We start from the raw sequence: 23,623 nt of genomic DNA on the forward strand, positions 1-23,623 counted from the left end.
CTGCCTACTGAAGTCTAGTCCTCCATAAGATGAGATCAATTCAGAAAGAAAAAGTTTATGAACAGATGTATTATTTCCTGACTGAACTTAAAAGCTATTTTTCTGTATAATAAAATTTGTGAATAAATTCAATGTTTATTGAATATAAAGCATGTTTATCTATACCTCTGGGAATATATTTAATACCAACTCAGCTATATGCTGCTGAAATTTTATTAAGCAAAAAGAAGGTGAAGTCACTCAGTCATGTCCAACTCTTTGCAACCCCATGGACTGTAGCCTACCAGGTTCCACTGTCCATGGGATTTTCCAGGCAAGAATACTGGAGTGGGTTGCCATTTCCTTCTCCAGGAGATCTTTCTGACCCAGGGACTGAAGCCGGGTCTCCCGCATTATAGGCAGACGCTTTACCATCTGAGCCACCAGGGAAGTCCCAAAGGAAAATACAAATTTGGGCTGGAAGACATATTTTGATCTTTTTTCCCAGGATTCTTTAGACTTGCAAAGTGAACTGAGCAGGGCATATTTTCCATAAGACGAATATGTTGGCTCAACTGTGGCTCAGGTTTGAGGTATTATCTTCCTTCAGGCCATTATGTTAGACATTTCCAAAAGGAATATGTATTCCATGTGTGACTAATTCATTTCTAATTAAGATTATTAAATTACTAACATTTCAAAGAGAGTGCTTTCAATAAGTGCTTGAGCTGGCATTTTAAAGTTCACTATTATTTGATGTTGAGTTAACAGACTCTACTAAGAAGCATATTGTTACTGATTTAATTTAAATTGTTACTAGTAATACTCAGATTCGCCTAACTCATTTCTCACTTGTGTAACTTTGAGCATTTTGTTTAACCACTTAAGCCTTGTATTTTTCAACAGTAAACTGGTAAAAATAATAGTATTCCTAGAATGGTAATTTTGAGTAGTAAATCAAGTCAAATAATATAACATGCTTTCAGTTCAGTTCAGTTCAGTTGCTCAGTCGTGTCTGACTCTTTGAGACCCCATGAACTGCAGCACGCCAGGCCTCCCTGTCCATCACCAGCTCCCAGAGTTTACCCAAACTCATGTCCATTGAGTCCATGATGCCATCCAGCCATCTCATCCTCTGTCGTCCCCTTCTCCTCCTGCCCCCAATCCCTCCCAGCACACAGTGCCAAAATATGTACTCAACATGATATGTGATGATGGGGGAGAAATATCTTTACCTTTGTGCATTTAAAACATTTTTAAAGCAATTCTTTGAGATAAAGCTTACAATATTGTGAAAATAAGAAAGAGAAGCAAAGACAAAAAGGAGCATTGTAGAAACATCGCCGCTGGTTCTCCTCAAGCAACTCCGTGATCTTTATTACCGCCAGGCTGAAGGATGAGACCCTGATGCTGGGAAAGTTTGAGGGCAGGAGGAGAAGAGATGACAGAGGATGAGATGGTTAATAGCATCACTGACTCAATGGACCTGAGTTTGAGCAAACTCTGGGAGCGAGTGAAGGACAGGGAATCCTGGCATGGAACCCTGACCAGTCCATGGGGTCTCAAAGAGTTGGACACGACTTAGCGACTGAATCACAACAGACGGATAAGAGGCAGGGGAGGTGGAGATAAAGTTCTGTCATGCATCCGATCATGTTTGAAGTGAGTTCCTTCTGTACCTGCCCCCTGCCCCAGAGTTCTAGGATTTTTAATTTGTCCCCAAATTGCTGAAGCAAAAATCATGATAAAACATTCTGTTTTCCTTTACAACCCCTCAATTAGAAAAACAAACAAACAAACAAAACGAACTCCATAAGAAAAAAATGGTTTTGTATATGGGAAGAAACAATATAAGTTCAAAATTTACAGATAAGGGTTAGCCCTATCACTCACCTCTAAAAAGTTTATATGAATATCCAGTCAACACCAACAGGGTTATCTCCCTCGAAATGTTGTCTATACGGATTTCCAAGTAGACCACAGGGCTGCTATACTGTCTTGGAATGTCCTCAGAAGGCTCTGTCATTGATCAGGGAACAGAGTAAAAACTCCAGAGTCCTTTCTTTCAAATGGAAGAGGGAGAGACAGGGATAGAAGAAATTATTCAAACTTCGTGTTCTCTCCTTGAGGCTTGTGGCCGCCTCCTCCTCTGCCTCCTTGGATGCCTCCCTGGCCTCCAAAGCCTCCCTGGCCTCTGCCACCAAATCCACCTTGGCCACCTCTGCCACCACCTTGGCCTCCAAAGCCACCTCTGCCTCCTCCTTGGCCACCAAAGCCACCTTCATTCTGAGCTTTGGCCCAGGCCAAAGTGACTGTTTCCATCGATTTCACCATCTTCCATGGCCTCCTTGGCAGCTTTGGCATCTTCCTCGCTGTTGAAGTCTACAAAATCAAACCCTTTGGAAGATCCAGTCTACTGGTCAGTGACTATCCTTGCTCAAATAGAGCCATCAAATGACTCCTTTAACATCTCTTCTGCAGTATCCTCAGACAAAGAGTTTTGGATGGCTGGCTTCTTGCATTAGGTGATCGCCTGAGTCCTTGCAACTCCAGTCTGATGGCTCTGCCCTCAATTTCCCTTTTATTACATGAATTTAAAGTTTCTTTAGCATCCAAATGAAGCAAATTTTATAAATGCATACCATTTCGATTTGACATTTTGGTTCTGGGGCATCTTGATATGAGTTGCCTTCTCAAATACTTCCTGAAGTGTTTCTTCCACTGCACTATAGGAGAGGTTGTTTAAAACCAGGGTTTTTGATTCGCCACTCCAAGTGCTATTCTTTCCACCTCTATGGTATTGACTTTGACCTTTCTCTCCAGGGTAGTACAGAGAAGATGGATTGCTCATCTATCTCTGTTCCCTGCTTTTCTTCCAAGGTTTTTTTCTGCATCAGCTTCTGTCTTAAATTCAATATAAGCAATCCCTTTACTCTTTCCATCCTTGCTGACTAATTTGATCTCCACAGCATCTTCAAACACTTCTTTTAATTCATCCTGAGTAACTTTGCAAAAGGCAGATTTTTATTCAAAAGTGTTCTTGCATCTCAATCTTCTTACTGTCTTTGCCAAAGACTTTTAAATCAGTGAGTTCTAAGGCTTTTTCCAGGTCTTCAGCAGATTCAAAATCCACATAGCCAAATTTCCTAGACACACCAATTCTGACATCGACAACAGCAAGATCATTTTTGGCAAAAAGGTCACTGATACCCGTTTTCAATTCAGGAGCAGATTTATTGAAGTTCACATTTCCAACAGAGAGACTGAAAGACATAGTTGTTCTGTGCCTTCCACTTTTTGTTTCTTGGCTTTAGGAGCTGCTTTTTTTGGGCCATTTCCTTCTTTCCTTTTCCAGGTGCTTCTTTGACAGGCTCTTCTTCCTCTTCCTCCTCCTCCTCTTCTTCCTCCTCCTCTTCATCATCACCATCCTCTTCATCTTCAGCAGTGCTCCTGCCCTTCACAGGAACAGCTTTTGCTAGAGCTTTCTTTCCTTTGGCTGGCACAATCTCCATATGTTCTTCTTCAGAGTCGTCTTCATCCTCTTCATCCTCAACATCCTCATCATCTGTGACAGGAGCAGCACCAAAAGCAGCTGCTTTCCTCATTGCTGGGTCATCCTCTTCTTCATCATCCTTGTCTTCTTCTTTACTGTCGTCTTCATCTTCCTCATCACTGTCTTCTTTCTTGGCATTCTTGCCCTTCTTTGCTCCCTTAGCTGGAGCAGTGGCTCCCTTCTTACCAGCGGTTGCTACCAATGCTTTGCCTGGGGTGGCTCCCTTTTTGCCAGGCATTACTACTGCTTTGGCAGGTGTAACTGTCTTCTTGGCTGGCGTAGCCACGGCCTTTTTTTGCCAGGGGTGACAACTTCTTTCTTTGCTGGTGAGGCAACTGCAAACTTTTTTGATGGGGAAACCATCATCTTCTTTGCTGGAGTTGTGGTAGCCTTCTTGCCTTTTTTCTGAGGGATAACAACCTCTTCTCCACTGCTCTCATCCTCTTCATCATCTGACATTTGCTCATCTTCACTATCTTCTTCAGGGAGGAGCCATTTTCTTGGAGTCAGCTTGATTTTTACTGGCCTTTGCAAGCTTAAAGCTCAACATTCAGAAAACTAAGATCATGGCATCCAGTCCCATCTCTTCATGGCAAATAGAGGGGGAAACAGTGGAAACAGTGGCTGACTTTATTTTTCTGGGCTCCAAAATCACTGCAGATGGGGATTGCAGCCATGAAATTAAAAGACACTTACCCCTTGGTTATGACCAACCTAGACAGCATATTAAAAAGCAGAGACATTACTTTGCCAACAAAGGTCCATCTAGTCAAGGCTATGGTTTCTCCAGTGGTCACATATGGATGTGAGAGTTGGACTATAAAGAAAGCTGAGCACTGAAGAATTGATGCTTTTGAACTGTGATGTTAGAGAAGACTCTTGAGAGTCCCTTGGACTGCAAGAAGATCCAACCAGTCCATCCTAAAGGAGATCAGTCCTGGGTGTTCATTGGAAGGACTGATGTTGAAGCTGAAACTCCAATAATTTGGCCACCTGATGCGGAGAGCTGACTCATTTGAAAAGACCCTGATGCTGGGAAAGATTGAGGGCAGGAGGAGAAGGGGACGACAGAGGATGAGATGGTTGGATGGCATCACCAACACAATGGACATGTGTTTGGGTGGACTCTGGGAATTGGTGATGGACAGGGAGTCCTGGCGTGCTGTGGTTCACGGGGTCGCAAAGAGTCGGACACGACTGAGCGACTGAAATGAACTGAATTGAACTGAACTGCGAGCTTTACCCTGATGGCAGCTTATGATGGCAGAGTGCGTGGCGGGCGAGTGGTCCAGACCGAGCCTAGAGGACCCTAAGTACCATTGATGGCGGCCGCTGATCCTGGAGTGTGTACGCTTGGCTGCCAGCTAGCAGAGACTGAGGCAAAAGACTGAGCCTGCCCAGTAATCACCTCTGGAAAGGTGACGATGGCCCCTTCTGTACATTCTTTAAACGTTGAAAACAAAAGCCAGACAGAAATGATAAAAATAGCTCACAGTCCAGAGTCTAGCGATTATATTTAAAAAAAAAAATTGCTATCACTGGCTCGCAAATGAGAACTTCCATTAGTAAATCTTTTTGCTTTGGCAAGGATTAATTTTGCAATTTTAACTTATGCTACCTCATTTTCTTTCTCTAATACTTCTGGGTAGAATTAAACCTTCAAGGTCCAGTGAAAGTGGCTGAAATTTCATTATCTTTTATGTCTCATCAAATTATTTACCTTGCCAAGCATTTGCCGCCCACTTTTCTTCTGGAATTTCAATTCAAATTTACTTTAAAGAACAAGTGTGTTGCCCTCACTGATGAGAAACCCATGTTTGCAGTAAACAGAAGAGAGGAACATGAAAAATTCATTAGAAAAAGAGAATTTGTTTTTGTAATGCCATTTAGGGTGTGATTGATTTGACAAGGAGGCGCTGAGAGAATATACAAGCGTGTAAATCCAATTTGTAGAAGGAGTAATCACTGTCTCCCCAAAGATTCTTCCTCTCATCTGCTGAATTATGGCACAGAGTTTCTCTTGCCTCTGGTGTGAAAAGTGAAAGTGAAAGTCACTCAGTCATGTCTAACTCTTTCTGACCCCATGGACTGTATAGTCCATGTAATTCTCCAGGCCAGAATACTGGAGTGGGTAGCCTTTCCCTTCTCCAGGGGATCTTCCCAACTTAGGGATCAAACCCAGGTCTCTCACTTTGCAGGCGTGAAATTCACTTGCAAATATTTCAAGTACTTACATTGGTTTTAAGGTAGTCTACTTCTTTTGAGAATGGGAAATATCTTCTATTATTTTATATTTATTTTCAATCTCTCAGCCGGAAGTGAACTGAGGATGTTGTCCTGGGATGTGATGAATAGGCATAAAATAAGCATGAGGTCCATATTCTCATGTTTCTCTCTTTACTCTGTCCATCCCTATCACCACTACCAAGTGCCTAAAGCACACCTCAGCAAACAGTTCACAAATCGCTAACCCGGGCCTTGTTATGGTAGCGGTGCCTAGGAGGTTTAAAAATCATTAGTGTGATTTACCACAATACTTTAATATTAAACCCTCTGTCAGTCGTGTCCGACTCTGAGACCCCATAGACTATAGCCCTTCAGGCTCCTCTGTCCATGGGATTTTCCAGACAAGAATACTGGAGTGGGTTGTCATTCCCTTCTCCAGGGGATCTTCCCAACTCAGGGATTGAACCCTGGTCTTCTGCATTGCAGGCAAACTCTACCATCCGAGCCACCAGGGAAGCCCCGTATATTTAATATTATATGGTATTTAATATGGATATTGAATAATTTTTATACTATTTTATAAGACTGCTGCTGCTGCTAAGTTGCTTCAGTCGTGTCTGACTCTGTGCAACCCCATAGACAGCAGCCCACCAGGCTCCTCCATCCACAGGATTCTCTAGGCAAGAATACTGGAGTGGGTTGCCATGTCCTTCTCCAATTTTATAAGACTGCTTTATGCTAAACATAATGCAGGAAACTCTGGACACAAAATTATAGTAATTATAATTTCAGGCAAATTCATTCAATTATAACATATTTCAGACAGTTTCTTCTAAGTAGGTAATGAAGGGTAGTTTGAGGTTGTCAAGGAGGATGTATCGTGTGAAGAAGATGGTCTTTGGGTTCAAAGAGACCTGGGACAAATGTGTGTTTCTCCATTAGCGACCTTGTTAAATTATCATATGTTAAGTTCAGCTGGCAATGCTGTGAAGTGTTGATAATGATAATGACATTTATACACAGGATTGACAGGGCTATCAATCGCCTTTCCTTGGAGAGAACTGCAAAATCCACAGAATTATCTTCCTGGTTTTATCTGTGGTCTCCAGAGCAGTGGCAACTGCATCATCACTGGTGATACGGCCAAATGAACATTACCTCCAGGGCTCACTCACTCCCACGGGAGCCCTAAGAAGGGGCTTCATATTACAATCCAGATTCTACTTGTTACTGGGGAAAGGGAATATGAGAAAAAGGGCAACGTAAACGCCTGCGCAGATCGTGGCCTTATTCAAATATCCCGTTAAAAACAATAGCATGGTTATAAAAATGAATACACCACAAATCAAAAAGCTCAGGAGAAGAGAGAATGTTAAAAACAACAGTATGTTTTTCAAGGTTGGGGATACAGACTAGAGAACAGACATGTGAACATGGGGGTGCGGGGTGGGGGTGTAGGGGGGAGGAGAGGGGTGGGCTGAACCGGGAGATTAGATTTGACATAAATACACCACCATATGTAACATAGCTAGCCAGTGAGAACCGGTGGTGTAGCCCAGGGAGCTCAGTCAGAGCTCTGTGATGACTTAGAGGGTGGGATGGTGGGTGGTGAGAGGGAGGGGGTATGTGTATGCATAGAGCTGATTGACTTCATTATGCGGCAGAAACTAACACAACTGTGTAAAGCAATTATACTCCAAGCATTTTTTTTAAATGAATAAAATAAAAAATACAAATTTGGGAAGCAGATGTTATTAGCAGTAAGAGGCTTCACAGAACTGAGAAAGCTGAAATCCAGAGCCAGGAAAAGGCAATGTAATTTAGCAGCAAGATAATTTACAGGGCAGAGCTCTTAAGGGTTAAGGAATTAGAAACTCCATAAACCTCAGGATGTGGTAAAGGATGGGGCAAAAACTAGGATGCTTGTTACACATTTCCTTAAGAAATGCATAGATTTCTTAGATGAAGTTTTTTTTTTTTCCCCCACCTGTTCTAGTAGACAACTATCACCTGTCTCATAAAGGTGGGAAGTTTCTTCTCTGCATAAATAGAGCTAGAGAGAAAAAGGACACAGTAAAGGATAGGGACTAAGCTTTCTTATTAAAAGCAGGAATCACATTGAAGTGCATATACTTTAGATCTCTTTCACTATTTCTCTTCCTAAGGACACTGAAATATATTTTCCTTTGGAAAAACTAAATGCCTAAAGAAAATATCTATATGGATTAATTTTTTGACAGAAGTCCAGCAAAACATTTGGGTCCTTAGTCTCCTTCGGTTAAGTCCATCAATTGACAAGCTCTTTCTCCAGAACACAGAGATGATAATTTGTATCTTAGTACCTAAAGAAAAAAGAAAAAGATTTGAAAGAGAGAGAGAGAGAGCTAATTCATGGAAAAGAAAGCATGGAAGAAATGATAATATTCTCTGGGGAAAAAAAAAGAAAATCTTGCACTGATATTACAACCACTAGATGCTCTTTCTTTTTAAGAGAAAAAGTTATTAAATATCACTCCTGTTATCCATACAAATGTAAAAAAATATAAACATGAGGAAATCTTTCAGAAAGAACAGGTAGAACTGGCCAGAAAAGAAAATGTAGGGGAAAAAAGCAAGAAAATTAGGAGATCATTTCAGGGGGACCCAACATCCAAATAATAGGAATTCCAGAAGGGAAACAAACAGGATTTTTCTGAGGAGGACCTCATCTAGGATCACTATACCCATCTTTACATTTGAGCAGCCCTGCCATGCAGAGAGTGACATGTGACTTCCTGAAACACTTCAATTCCATTATCAGACCTCAAGACAGCACTGGTGTTTTAGTTTAATCCTCCAACAGGTGTGAAGAACAAACCCCAGCATAAGAGAGCTGACTTCTAATCCCATCAGCAGGGATCAATGGGGTTTCATAGAGTGGGATCAGACCCATCTTCTATAGATCTCATTGCCTCTATCAATGAGTTAATAAGAACCCCAGAACTTAACTCTTCCCTTTGCCCCCAAATCCAGGGTCTCCTGCTATTATATGCCTTGAGGTCATAAGGATTTATAGATATATTTATATTCTATTCCATAGTCCATACTATTGACTATCCTATGGAAAGTGAAAGTCACTCAGTCATGTCTGACTCTTTTTGATCCCTTGGACTGTAGCCCATCAGGCTCCTCTGTCCTTGGGATTCTCCAGGCAAGAACACTGGAATGGGTTGCCATTCCCTTCTCCAGGGGAATCTTCCCGACCCAAGCATAGAACCTGTGTCTAGTGGGTGGGATTTGATCCTCTTTCTGTCAGAGAACACATAATGGAATTATGTGCTCTCTACCCTGCTATTTAGTCAAGTTTTAGAATTAGCAAAAGCCCTTTTCAGCTTTTTTCCACCTGACTGCAGGAAGAATTACATAGAGCACAATTATTCAAATCAGAAAGTATCAAGTTACTCTTGTAATCATAAAGAAACAAAGTATGGCTGTTGATTACTGCCATTGATTAAGATCGCTGACTGAGAGAGAAGTGTCCATCTTGAGGGCTGGTTGGGCTCATGATAATGGCATAGTGCCACCTGCTGGATGCCAGTTCTGGCTGAGGCTGTCATCTATTCAAGAAGCTCCCACAAGTTGCCTAACTATATTGACAATTTGGCCTCCTTAAATCATTCCTGTGTTCAAAACTACTCAAAGGTTTGCTGTGCTGTGCTTAGTCACTCAGTCACGTTTGATCCTTTTGTAGCCCGCCAGGCTCCTCTGTCCATGGGGATTCTCCAGGCAAAAACACTGGAGTGAGTGGCCATGCCCTCCTCCAGGGGATCTTCCCAACCCAGGGATCGAACCCAGGCCTCCTGCATTGCAGGCAGATTCTTTACCAGCTGAGTTACCAGGGAAGCCCCACTCAAAGGCTTAACTTTGTCCAAATTAACAAGGAGATTGAATCTGAGACAAGAAACTCAGTATATCAAAATGAATTATATGAATGTGGTTTTCAGAGCTAGAAGGAACTTTGGAGACAATCTGAATAAAACTATTCAGCCATCTTGCAGATGACAGAATTGAAGTTCAGATACCTATGACTTTCAAAGGTATTATTGTTATTATGGACATGGGATGATAATAATGTTATCAATATGGATCAGTTCAGCTCAGTTCAGTTGCTCAGTCGTGTCCGACTCTTTGTGACCCCATGAACCGCAGCACGCCAGGCCTCCCTGTACATCACCAACTCTGAGAGTCCACCCAAACTCATGTCATTGAGTCAGTGATGCCATCCAACTATCTCATCCTCTGTCATCCCCTTCTCCTCCTGCCCTCAATCTTTCCCAGCATCAGGGGCTTTTCAAATGAGTCAGCTCTCCGCATCAGGTGGCCAAAGTATTGGAGTTTCAGCTTCAACATCAGTCCTTCCAAGGACTGATCTCCTTTAGAATGGACTGGTTGGATCTCCTTGCAATCCAAGGGACTCTCAAGAGTCTTCTAAAACACCAGTTCAAAAGCATCAATTCTTCAGTGCTCAACTTTCTTTATAGTCCAACTCTCACATCCATACATGACCACTGGAAAAACCATATTGTTGACTAGATGGACCTTTGCTGACAAAGTAATGTCTCTGCTTTTTAATATGGTATCTAGGTTGGTCATAACTTTCCTTCCAAGGAGTAAGCATCTTTTAATTTCATGGCTGCATTCACCATCTGCAGTGATTTTGGAGCCCCCAAAAAATAAAGTCTGTCATTGTTTCCCTTGTTTCCCCGTCTATTTGCCATGAAGTGAAGGGACCAGATGCCATGATCTTAGTTTTCTGAATGTTGAGCTTGTAAGCCAACTTTTTCACTATCCTCCCTCATTTTCATCAAGAGGCTCTTTAGTTCTTCTTCACTTTCTGCCATAAGGGTGGTGTCATCTGCATATCTGAGGTAATTGATATTTCTCCCGGCAATCTTGATTCCAGCCTGTGCTTCATCCAGCCCAGCGTTTCTCATGATATACTCTGCTTATAAGTTAAATAAGCAGGGTGACAATATACAGCCTTAACATACTCCTTTTCCTATTTGGAACCAGTCTGTTGTTCCATGTCCAGTTTTAACGTTGCTTCCTGACCTGCATGTAGGTTTCTCAAGAGGCAGGTCAGGTGATCTGGTATTCCCATCTCTTTAAGAATTTTCCACAGTTTATTGTGATCCACACAGTCAAAGGCTTTGGCATAGTCAATAAAGCAGAAATAGATGTTTTTCTAGAACTCTCTTGCTTTTTTGATGATCCAGTGGATGTTGGCAATTTGATCTCTGGTTCCTCTGCCTTTTCTAAAACTGGCTTGAACATCTGAAGGTTCATGGTTCATGTATTGCTGAAGCCTGGCTTGGAGAATTTTGAGCATTACTTTGCTAGCATATGAGATAAGTGCAATTGTACAGTTGTTTGAGCATTCTTTGGGGTTGCCTTTCTTTGGGATTGGGATGAAAACTGACCTTTTCCAGTCCTGTGGCCACTGCTGAGTTTTCCAAATTTGCTGACATATTGAGTGCAGCACTTTCACAGCATCATCTTTTAGGATCTGAAATAGCTCAGCTAAAATTCCATCACCTCCACTAGCTTTGTTCGTAGTGATGCTTCCTAAGGCCCACTTGACTTCACATTCCAGGATGTCTGGCTGTAGTTGAGTGATCACACCATGACGATTATCTGGGTCATGAAGATCTTTTTTGTACAGTTCTTCTGTATATTCTTGCCACCTCTTCTCAATATCTTCTGCTTCTGTTAGGTCCATACTATTTCTGCTTTATTGACTACACCAAAGACTTTGGCTGTGTGGATCACAACAAACTGTGGAAAATTCTTCAAGACATGGGAATACCAGACCACCTGACCTGAGAAATCTGTATGCAGGTCAAGAAGCAACAATTGTAATCGAATATGGAACAATGGACTCGTTCCAAATTGGGAAAGGAGTATGTCAAGGGTTGTCACCTTGCTTATTTAACTTATATGCAGAGTACATCATGAGAAACGCTGGGCTGGATGAAGCACAAGCTGGGAGAAATATCGATAACCTCAGATATGCAGATGACACCACTCTTATGGCAGAAAGCAAAGAACTAAAGAGCCTCTTGATGAAAGTGAGAGGAGAGTGGAAAAAGTTGGCTTAAATCTCAACATTCAGAAAACTAAGATCATGGCATCTGGTCCTATCACTTCAAGGCAAATAGGTGGGTAAACAATGGAAACAGTGAGAGAGTTAATTTTCTTGGGCTCCAAAATCACTGCAGATGGTGACTGCAGCCATGAAATTAAAAGATGCTTGCCCTTTGGAAGAAAAACTATGACCAGCCTAGATAGCATATTAAAAGGCAGAGACATTACTTTGCCATCAAAGGTCCATACAGTCAAAGCTGTGGTTATTCCAGTAGTCATGCATGGATGTGAGAGTTGGACTATAAAGAAAGCTAAGCGCCACATAATTGATGCTTTTGTACTGTTGTGTTGGAGAAGACTCTTGAGAGTCCCTTGGACTGAAAGGAGATGAAGCCAATCAAAACTAAAGAAATCAATCTTGAAGTTTCATTGTAAGGACTGACGCTGAAGCTGAAGCTCCAATACTTTGGCCATCTGATGCGAAGAACTGACTCATTGGAAAAGACCCTGATGCTGGGAAAGGTTGAAGGGAGGAGGAAAAGGGGATGGCAGAGAGTGAGATGGTTGGATGGCATCACCAACTGAATGGACGTGAGTTTGAGCAAGCTCTGGGAGTTGGTGATGGACAGGGAAGCCTGGAGTGCTGCAGTCCATGGGATTGCAAAGAGTCAGACATGATTGTGTGACTGAACTGACTGAGTGATACAAATCTGTGTATTCCACAATTGTTTTTTAATTCCTGCCACATGTTGGGCACCTGCTGATGATGTTAGAAGCTGCCATTATATAAATAAAATGCCTAAGAAACTACATAGGGAAAGGTTAATACAGTAAGCTGACCACAAGAAATCTTTTGACATTTTGAGATTATGGAAAAATCACTCCCAATCCTGAGTAAGAATCTTCTCCTGGTTTTTGTTTTATATGTATCCGTATTATGTATATGTATATGTACTGAATGGCCAAGTCTAGACCTCCAGGACATATTTGAGATACAAAAACATATAAGGAAATGTTTCATTCCTCATTTATTTTCCTTCACATTTGCTTAACTCTAGTTATTGTTTCTTTTACTATATCAGTAATTTACAAAGGTTGCTTTCTCTTGGTAAATCTGGATACAGGTAATCATACGAATAGGTGTGAATACATTTTCTTCTCTGTAATGGTCTTTCAAGAGTCAGTGTGGTGCAGTAAGTTATGACACTCATTTTTTAAATTGGAATATAATTGCTTTACAATGTTGTGTTAGTTTCCACCATACAACAAAGTGAACAGGCTGTATGCATGCATACAGCCCTCCTTCTTGAGCTCCCTCCCCACCCCCCACCCTTCCAGGTCATCACAGAGGACACAGCTGAGCTCCCTGTGATACGCAGCAGGTTCCCTCTAGCTATTTTACACATGGTGTTGTATATATATGAAATTCACCAACGAGAGGCTTCATGAATACTTTGTTGTGCCAACTCTGCAAATCTGTCCAACACTAGATGTGTTCCTAACCAGTCTTTTGGTTGAAATCTCTTATTAAAATTAAATAAATTTTTAGAAATTGGTATTATAATGTCACCTAATTTGTCAACCACTTCACTACATACATTGTAGGCAGAAAGGAGTACTTGTTTAACAAGGTGGAATCAAAATCAAGGAGTAAGGTAAATAATCATACCTAAACACAAACAAGACCAGTTTTGAGACACCATGAAATAGTGAAGTATTAATTTTCTAGGTAGACATCTGTTTTTGTTTTTATTGCTAAGTCAATTTAAGATTCTAACAGACTGCTTCTTGACAGGTAATGGAAATCAGTAGTTTAATGTAACAGTTAAATCTCAAGAGAGAAGCGTCAGTGAAAAGGACAATCATAAGTTTTGTGGGATTGTTATTTTTATGAAGCAGATTGTTTAAAATGTCCTCTGATAGTGTTGATAATATTGAAGTGGTCCTCTGAGGGGAGGGAAATTGTTTAAATTAAATAAAAGGGATTCTTCAACATAAGAGGCATTGGAGAATAGTAGTTAAAAGAACAAATTTTAAAAGAAACTTCCTAGATTTGAGACTGAGCTCTCACAGCTTCTAACTATGCAAAAGCATCAGTTTCTCAATCAGTAAAAATCTTAATAGTAATTACCTTCATGGTGTTCTTGTGAAGATTGAATAATGAGTTAACATATGGAAATCACTTACACCAATGGTTAACATATAGCAATCACCATTGAACAACAAACTACTAATGGAATGAATAAAAATACCCAACAGAATGATTTAATTCTACTCATCCTGAAAATTTTGCAGCCATATGAACTTAAGTAACAGGAAATGTTTCTATAATAAATATTATTTAAATAAAACAGTCAAGAGAGTGAGTCAAAACAATACTGCATTCCACAGGATATCAGATATTGGTACCATATGCAAGACTTAGACGGGGCTTCCCAGGTGGCTGTCTGGTAAAGAATCTGCCTGCCAATGCAGGGGATGCAGGAGACACAGGTCTGGTCCCTGGGTCAGGAAGATCCCCTGGAGGAGGGAATGGCAACCTGCTCCAGTATTCTTACCTGGGAAATTCCATGGACAGAGAAGCCTAGCAGGCTCCAGTCCGTGGGGGTCACAAAGAGTAGGACATGACTGCAAGACTGAGCAGGCATGCATGCAAGACTTAAATAATGAAGAGGTAGCGGTGCATCTTTCATCATCATTTAATGAAGGAAGGACCTCATACAAACTGTATGGATCATGGTGTTTGGAAGCAGACACTGAAAACTTAACCGACCTCTCAACTGTGGTGTCTTTACTGGAACAGATAAACCAGATCCCTACAGTCAGCTATTGATCTGGGAACTCAGTCAAGGGAAAAGGGATGACAATCCTATTGATAAGGAGGACCAGAAGCAGTCCATTCATGTGAGATAATGGTTCATATTTATGGCTTTTCCCAGGTTTTCTGTCCTCTATCATAATATAATATCAATGGATCTGAATCATAAAAGCTCATCGACTTGTCATAATAGATGAGAAAGAAGTGACAAGTGAGTTGGTAAAACATGTGTGACCTACATATATTCAGGGGTTCACCATATCAGTAAGTTCAAAGTTATGGAAATTTTATTGACTATTACTCCTCCCAATATTAAGAGATACAGCACTAGGAAGGCCTCTTCAGGTGCTGGAGGCAGCGTATTCCACATCTCCAAATACTGCTCCAATCCATTTGCCAAATAAATCAGATGACTTTAAGCTCGGATTGTCTCTAGGTAGGAAAGGACTCTGAGTAGGTCCAGGCTACTGTGCAAGTTGCCTTTCTGAATGGTCAATGAAGTAAGCCTTATGGTATTAGATGTAACTAGTGTAATGAGGGAAAATGCCGCTTGGAGCTTATGGCAAGTTCCAATAGAAGCATCACTGTGTAGCGATGTAGATTCCTTAGTTCTCAAGGAGAAGAGGTTGCAAGGCATAGAGATGCTGTATTAGTCATCAGTCATGTCTGACTCTTTGCGATACTTTAGACGGTAGCCCACAAGGCTCCTCTGTCCATGGGATTTTCCAGGCAAGGATACTGGAGTGGGTTTCCATTTCCTCCTCCAAGGAATATTCCCAAGCCAGGAATCAAACCCGTGTCCCCTGTGTCTCCTGCATTGCAGGTGGATTCTTTACCCGCTGAGCTGTCAGGGAAGCCCTCAAGGCATAAAAAACCATGTATTATTGAAAAATAAGCTCCCATGTGATACTGGGCTCTGGTAGAGTTTGAACTTAAGCCCACAGAATGGCAAACCACTGTGAGTTCAGAGGTGTTCATCATGTCCAATCCTCTAAATCATAAGGTATGGGACATCCAGCAGCAATCTGTTTCAAGATAGACATGGTATTTCTGAGATTGGATACAAGCAGCGTTGGATTAAATTACACAGATGGCTCAGATCCTCCTGTCATACAATAACCTCTCCCTCAATTCACCTAGAAGGCAGCAAGGACCTTTGAAAGAGGAGGAAAAATGATGGATGGATCATCTCTGTTACTTCTACCAAGACAACCTGTAAATGTCCTACCAATGTTTTTTTCTTCCAGTTTTATTGAGATATAATCTACAGACAGCACTATATAAGTTTAAGGTACACAGCATAATGATTTGACTTCACAATAATTCATCATCCCCTCCAGATGCAAAATAAAAGAAAAAAATGTTTTTTCCTTGTGGTAAGAACTCTTAGGATTTGCTCTCTTAACACTGTTCATGTATATCGTAGAGCAGTGTTAACTATATTGATCATATTGTACAACATATCCCCAGAACTTCTTTATCTTATAACTAAAAATTTGTACTTTTAAACTAATTTCATCCAATTCCCTCTACCTCACCTCTGGTAACATAAATCTGATCTCTTTTTCTTTGAGTTTGCCTATTTGTTTATTTGTTTTTGAAGTCTAATTGACCTGCAACACTATGTTAGTTCCTGGTATACAACATAATGATCCTACATTTCTATAGATTTTAAAATATTCACCATGGTAATTCTAGTTACCATCTGTCACCAAGCAAAAATATTACATTATTATTGAGTATTTTCCCAACACTGTACATTTCATTCCTGTGACTCATTTATTTTGTAACTGGAAAAGTGTACCTCTTAATCTCTTTCTCCTAATTCTCTCATTCCCCCACCATTCCCTTCCCCTCTGGCAACCACCTGTTTGTTCCCTGTGTCTCTGAGGAGTCCCATTAATCTTTAAGCTATGGTTATTGCCTGGTAACTTCAACTTAAAGATCATCACACAGGGAAAAGAGTCACTATACTCAAGAAATAATTCACACTTCCTGTCAGAAGGGAGTAGGACTTTTATTTCACAAAGAGGCAGTCAAGAAAACGATTAATGCCCAGATGATGCATTGTGCTATCTTTTTGTCCTCTTATACTCCATTGTAGTAGAAAATAGACAAGTAGAGCTTCCTGAGACAAGAACAGTGAATAGACTCAGATGTCATGTAACAACAGAGATGCCAGCAAAGAGTAAGGGAAATATAAAATGGGTATTGCAAGAAAATGGTAATTACCACTGTGACCTTAAGACTAACTGCAGTATAAGGGCTACACTTGTCCCACTAAGACATCTCTTTTAAATTCCCCAGAATACAACTCATCAGCACCCTAAAGAATCTATTCTCCAGTGCTTACTAAGAAAATAACTTACTAAGAAAAGCAATTACAGTTGAGTGATGCAACTTTATCCTCTCCTTTTGCCGCAGTTTGGGACAAGTCTTAGCTCTATAATTCCCTGTAGACTCAGCCACAGTTCCATTTGTCAGCGTACTGTGAATCAACTTCTGCCTCCACTCAATTTGGCCATACTTCCTTCCTGCCAGCTGTCTCCCAAGAGCATTCCCCTTTAAGTCATCTGCAAGTGATTTTTCCTCTAAAGTTAAGCCGCCCTTTCCCACATGCATAGAGTTAACCATCAGCCTTCCAGTTCAGGAAGACTAGGTGGTGATGGTGATGAAGAGCCTGCCTGCCAATGCAGGAGACGCAAGAGACGTGGGTTCAATCCCTGGATCAGGAAGGTATCCTGGAGGAGGGCTTGGCAACCCAGGACTATTCTTGCCTGGAGAATCCCATGGACAGAGGAGCCTGGCGGGGTGCAGTCCATAGGGTCGCACAGAGTTGAACATGACTGAAGCAGCTTAGCATGAAGGCACTGGGGAGATAGGAAGCGAGCTTATATAACAGAAACAAAACTGGCCTTACTCACCTATGCAGCAACCAAGTACTTAGTTCATAAACATGATTGATAGGCATTGACTATCAGACTTTGGAAGGAGAGCAATCACACAAAAGGAAAGACCAAGATAAATGAAGAGAGTAATTATTTCTTGAGGAAAGAGAGCAAGAGAAGAGGTGGCTACACTTTCTAATTGGTATTCTTCTTCTAACTGTGAACTGTGTTTTAATCAGTCTTTGCTGTGATTACGACTGAGGCTGAGCAACTTTTTATATTCTTATGGGCCATTTCTATGTTCTCTTCTGTGACTCCCTAGCACATATTGTTTGATAATGTCTTGGCTGAGCTACACATGTTTTATTACCCTAGAGAAAAAGGGTTTATGTGTTTGTTTTTCTTCTTCTTCTTTTTTTTTTCTTATCTAACTTTAGAGGTCCCTTGATTTTCCTTTCTCTCCTTCTACTGGGTCTTGAACTAATGCTCTTTTCCTAAGGACAGTGTTCTTCTTCAGAGGTTTCTGCTCTTTATGTTACATATTGGAGTCATTTTTGACTGCTTTTGATGGAAGAGGAGGCTTCCTTATTGGAGTTCCAATTAAAAACAGCTTCCCAATGGACAGAAACCATAGTCTAGGACTCGATGTGTTTCTGGCAAACACCCTCCCCTGGTTGTTCTATTTGAGGTTTTGTACACAATCAATTCATAAGCAATATCAGTGCATATGCTACGCATGCCCTAAGACATTCTTCACTAGATATATTTGAGTCCATCAGTGGTGTTTAAAAAAGAGAGTGGGAGGCTGGAGGGAAGAAAGGAGGGGGAAAGAGAGAGAGAGAAAGACATTTCTGTAGAGTTTTCAAGCTCTGGATTTAGAAGTAGTCATTTGGGTACAAAGAATGCTCAAAATAGTGGTGATTATTGGATATTGTATATCCAGTCTCAAACTAGGCAACAAAAGAAAAATTTCATGTTTCTAGAAATGATGGTCTCCTGCAATTCACCTAATCTTTGTATTTCATTCAACATCACTGCAGAGGGTCTTCACTTAATGAGATGATTAAGATGGCGGTCTCTGTAGCACAGTGGTCTGCACTTGAATCTCAGGAATGTCCTTTTAGGTAAATCACTTACCATCTTTGTCTGTGAAAGGAGGACAACAATAGTATTTTCTCGGGTTGTTGCTGTTGTTTAATCACTAAGTTGGGTCTGACTCTTTGTGACTCCATAGATTGTAGCTCCCTAGGCTCCTTTGTCTAATTTCCCAGGGAAGAATACAGGAGTGGGTTATCATTTCTTCTCAAGGGATCTTTACAACCCAGGAACTGAACCTGGGTTTCCTTCTTGACGGGTAGATTCTTTATTGCTTTGTGGGATAGCTGTTGATTAAATTGATGAAAACAATGCCTCAGTTCAGTTCAGTCCCTCAGTCATGTACGACTCTTTGTGATCCCATGGACTGGAGCATGCCAGGCTTCCCTGTAGCTCAGTAACTCCCAGAGCTTGCTCAAACTCATGTCCATTGAATGGGTGATGCCATCCAGCCATCTCCTCCTCTGTCATCCCCTTCTCCCACCTTCAATCTTTCTCAGCATTAAGATCTTTTCTAGTGAGTCAGTTCTTCGAATCAGGTGGCCAAAGTATTGGAGTTTCAGCTTCAGCATCAGTCCTTCCAATGAATATTCAGGACTGATTTCCTTCAGGATTGACTGGTTGGATCTCCTTGCAGTCCAAGGGACTCTCAAGAGATCTTCTCCAAACTACAGTGAAAGGGCATCAATTCTTCAGTACTCAGCCTTCTTTATGGTCCAACTCTCACTTCCATGCATGACTACTGCAAAAAAAACCCATAGCTTTGACATGCGTCATATATGGGTGTGAGAGTTGGACTTTGAATGTAATGTATATCTATTATTATATATTATTAAATATCTATTATGATATTTGGTTTATGAATCTCTGAAGGTGTCATATAGGAGACTAGTTGAACTGGTGATTTTTCTTTTAATTTCATAAGGGAAACACTGCCTTTGGGGACAGTCCTTTGATTTAAGGCTGACATTCTTTTTTGCAGTATTTTATATCAGTTGAAGCTCTGATTTCCTTTTTGTTTTCGGCTTATCTGAAGCTTTTGTTTTGTGGCAGACTGCCTGACCTGCCTCCTGAGAAATCTGTATGCAGGTCAAGAAGCAACAGAGATCAAATTGCCAACATCCGCTGGATCATCGAAATAGCAAGAGAGTTCTAGAAAAACATCTATTTCTGCTTTATTGACTATGGCAAAGCCCTTGACTGTGTGGATCCCAATAAACTGTGGGAAATTCTGAAAGAGATGGGAATACTAGACTACCTGACCTGCCTCCTGAGAAACCTGTATGCAAGTCAGGAAGCAACAGTTAGAACTGGACGTGGAACAACAGACTGGTTCCAAATCGGGAAAGGAGTACGTCAAGACTGAATATTGTCACCCTGCTTATTTAATTTATATGCAGTGTACATGATGAGAGATGCTGGGCTGGAGGAAGCACAAGTTGGAATCAAGATTGCTGTGAGAAATATCAATAACCTCAGATATGCAGATGACACCACCCTTATGGCAGAAAGTGAAGAAAAACTAAAGAGCCTCTTGATGAAATTGAGGGAGGATAATGAAAAAGTTGGCTTAAAGCTCAACCTTCAGAAAACTAAGATCATGGCATCTGGTCCCATCACTTCGTGCAAATAGATGGGGAAACAAGGGAAACAATGACAGACTTTATTTTCTTGGGCTCTAAAATCACTGCAGATGGTGACTGCAGTCTGAAATTAAAAGACGTTTATTCCTTGGAAGAAAAGCTATGACCAACTTAGATAGCATATTATGAAGCAGAGACATTATTTTGCCAACAAAGGTCCATCCAGTCAAAGCTATGGCTTTTCCAGTAGTCACGTATGGATGTGAGAGTTGGACTATAGAGAAAGCAGAGCGCCAGAGAATTAATGCTTTTGAACTGTGGTGTTGGAGAAGACTCTTGACAGTCCCTTGGACTGCCAGGAGATCCAAGTAGTCTATCCTAAAGGAAATCAGTCCTGACTATTCATTGGAAGGACTGATGCTGAAACTGAAACTCCAATACTTTGGCCACCTGATGCGAAGAACTGACTCACTAGAAAAGATTCTAATGCTGGGAAAGATTGAAGGTGGGAGGAGAAGGGGACAACAGAGGATGAGATGGTTGGTGCAGTCCATGGGGTTGCAGAGTCTGACACGACTGAGCAACTGAACTGAACTGAACTGAACTGAAGCTTTTGTTTAGGGCTTCTGGTTTTCTGTATACTATATTGGTTACTTTGTTACTCTTTTGCTTTCTCAAATATGCTTTCTATTTGGATTTCATTTCACTTAGTTTTCTTTAGCTCTTCGTATAATTTCAATACACTACAAAATAGCTGCTTGGGACATCCATCTCCACTCCTTCTTATGAGGTTTTATTCAAGCAAAATTCAGGGGTGATAAACCAACTGTTGCAGACATTTACTTTCACAAACATTTGAAAATGATCAGAGTAACTTTTGAAAAAAATCTGCCCTTATCCTATTTTTCTCTCCTTTCCACTTTTCAATAAGCTCTTCCTTTTATCTTTGGAAATAAAACTTCCTGAACTGATACTTACTGAATTCTTCTTCACATATCCCTGCCTCAAAGATCAGTTTAGCCACATATTCTTTGCTATTCATTATTCTGTCTGAATCTGAGAGTCAACTCACTGTTAGCTGATTAATGGAGGAGAAAACAAAACATGTTTGCTGACCTTTAGTGGGAGAAAGAGGCAAGGGATGGAAGAAATCTCTGAACACAAGTCAGGAACTTTTAACAATAAATATTTACACTCAAGAGAAAAAATAAGAAAAAAAAAAGGGTAGCAATATCAATACAGGCTTAATTACATAGATAAAGCCTTGGTTAAGAGTATCAACTGAGGAATCTTTGTAGAGATAATAGACTGAGCCTAAGGGTCAATGATGGAGAAGGAAATGGCAACCCACTCCAGTATTCTTGCCTAGAGAATCCTGTGGACAGAGGAGCCTGGAGGGCTGCTGTCCATGGGGTCGCACAGAGTCGGACAAGACTGACTCGACTTAGCATGCATGCATGCATTGGAGAAGGAAATGGCAACCCACTCCAGTGTTCTTGCCTGGAGAATCCCAGGGACAGAGGAGCCTGGTGGGCTGCCGTCTGTGGGGTCACACAGAGTCGGACACGACTGAAGTGACTTAGCAGCAGTAGCAAGTGTCAATGGAGTGGAAGAAATGGGACAAAAGGAAATAGCAGTCATTGTTTTCCTGGACAATTCTACATTATTCAATTTTTCTATGGGATAATAGTATCTCTGCCTGCCACCAGCACCTCCTATTTTATTGCTGACTCTCCTGTTCTCTCAGTAAAAGGAATTCTAGTCTTTGACACAGGACATCAAAGGCTGCCTGTGTTCAGTTCAGTTCAGTAGCTCAGTCGTGTCCAGCTCTTTGCGACACCTGGACTGTAGCACACTAGGCTTCCCTGTCCATCACCAACTCCTGGAGCTTGCTCAAACTCATGTCCATCGAGTCAGTGATGCCATCCAACCATCTCATCCTCTGTCGTCTCCTTCTCCTCCTGCCATCTATCTTTCCCAGTATCAGGGTCTTTTCCAGTGAGTCTGTTCTTCAATCAGGTGGCCAAAGTATTGCAGTTTCAGCTTCAGCATCAGTCCTTCCAATGAATATTCAGGACTGATTTCCTTTTGGATTGACTGGTTTGATCTCCTTGCTGTCCAAGGGACTCTCAAGAGTCTTCTCCAAACCACAGTTCAAAAGCATCAATTTTTGGTGCATATCCTAATTCTTCAGTGCATATTCTGTGTTGCATGTCCTAATGTTTAGGCTCCCTGTACATTGAAAAGCCAGTACAGAAGTGTCAGTATACTAGTTCATTGGTTATCACATCTAGCTAGCATATTAGCTGAGGTGGACTGGCCTTGTGGTACCCTGGCCAATGGATCTTCTTTCTTTCCTTTTGCCTTGATTTCTTTATTTTGTGTGGCCAAGCAGAGACTGCTGTAGCCCAGCAGTCAAGAATCTGCCTGCCAACAGTGAGAGTTTCACTTCTTCTTTTCCTATCTGGATTCCTTTTACTTCTTTTTCTGCTCTGATTGCTGTGGCCAAAACTTCCAACACTATGTTGAATAGTAGTGGTGAGAGTGGGCACCCTTGTCTTGTTCCTGATTTCAGGGGAAATGCTTTCAATTTTTCACCATTGAGGGTGATGCTTGCTGTGGGTTTGTCATATATAGCTTTTATTATGTTGAGGTATGTTCCTTCTATTCCTGCTTTTTGGAGAGTTTTAATCATAAATGAGTGTTGAATTTTGTCAAAGGCTTTCTCTGCATCTATTGAGATAATCATATGGTTTTTATCTTTCAATTTGTTAATGTGGTGTATTACATTGATTGATTTGCGGATATTGAAGAATCCTTGCATTCCTGGGATAAAGCCCACTTGGTCGTGGTGTATGATTTTTTTAATATGTTGTTGGATTCTGTTTGCTAGAATTTTGTTAAGGATTTTTGCATCTATGTTCATCAGTGATATTGGCCTGTAGTTTTCTTTTTTTGTGGCATCTTTGTCTGGTTTTGGAATTAGGGTGATGGTGGCCTCATAGAATGAGTTTGGATGTTTACCTTCTTCTGCAATTTTCTGGAAGAGTTTGAGTAAGATAGGTGTTAGCTCTTCTCTAAATTTCTGGTAGAATTCAGCTGTGAAGCCATCTGGTCCTGGGTTTTTGTTTGCTGGAAGATTTCTGATTACAGTTTCTATTTCTGTGCTTGTGATGGGTCTGTTAAGATCTTCTATTTCTTCTTGGTTCAGTTTTGGAAAGTTATACTTTTCTAAGAATTTGTCCATTTCTTCCAAGTTGTCCATTTTATTGGCATAGAGCTGCTGGTAGTAGTCTCTTATGATCCTTTGTATTTCAGTGTTGTCTGTTGTGATCTCTCCATTTTCATTTCTAATTTT

At 41.0% G+C, this 23,623-nt stretch overlaps 1 pseudogene; it reads right to left on the reverse strand.

Moving 5' to 3' along the window:
* Positions 1–2,079: 2,079 nt before the first annotated feature.
* On the reverse strand, positions 2,080–4,082 carry LOC122433984 (annotated as a pseudogene).
* Positions 4,083–23,623: the final 19,541 nt, after the last annotated feature.

Source organism: Cervus canadensis, chromosome 33, assembly GCF_019320065.1.
Source record: "Cervus canadensis isolate Bull #8, Minnesota chromosome 33, ASM1932006v1, whole genome shotgun sequence".
Lineage (NCBI taxonomy): Eukaryota > Metazoa > Chordata > Mammalia > Artiodactyla > Cervidae > Cervus > Cervus canadensis.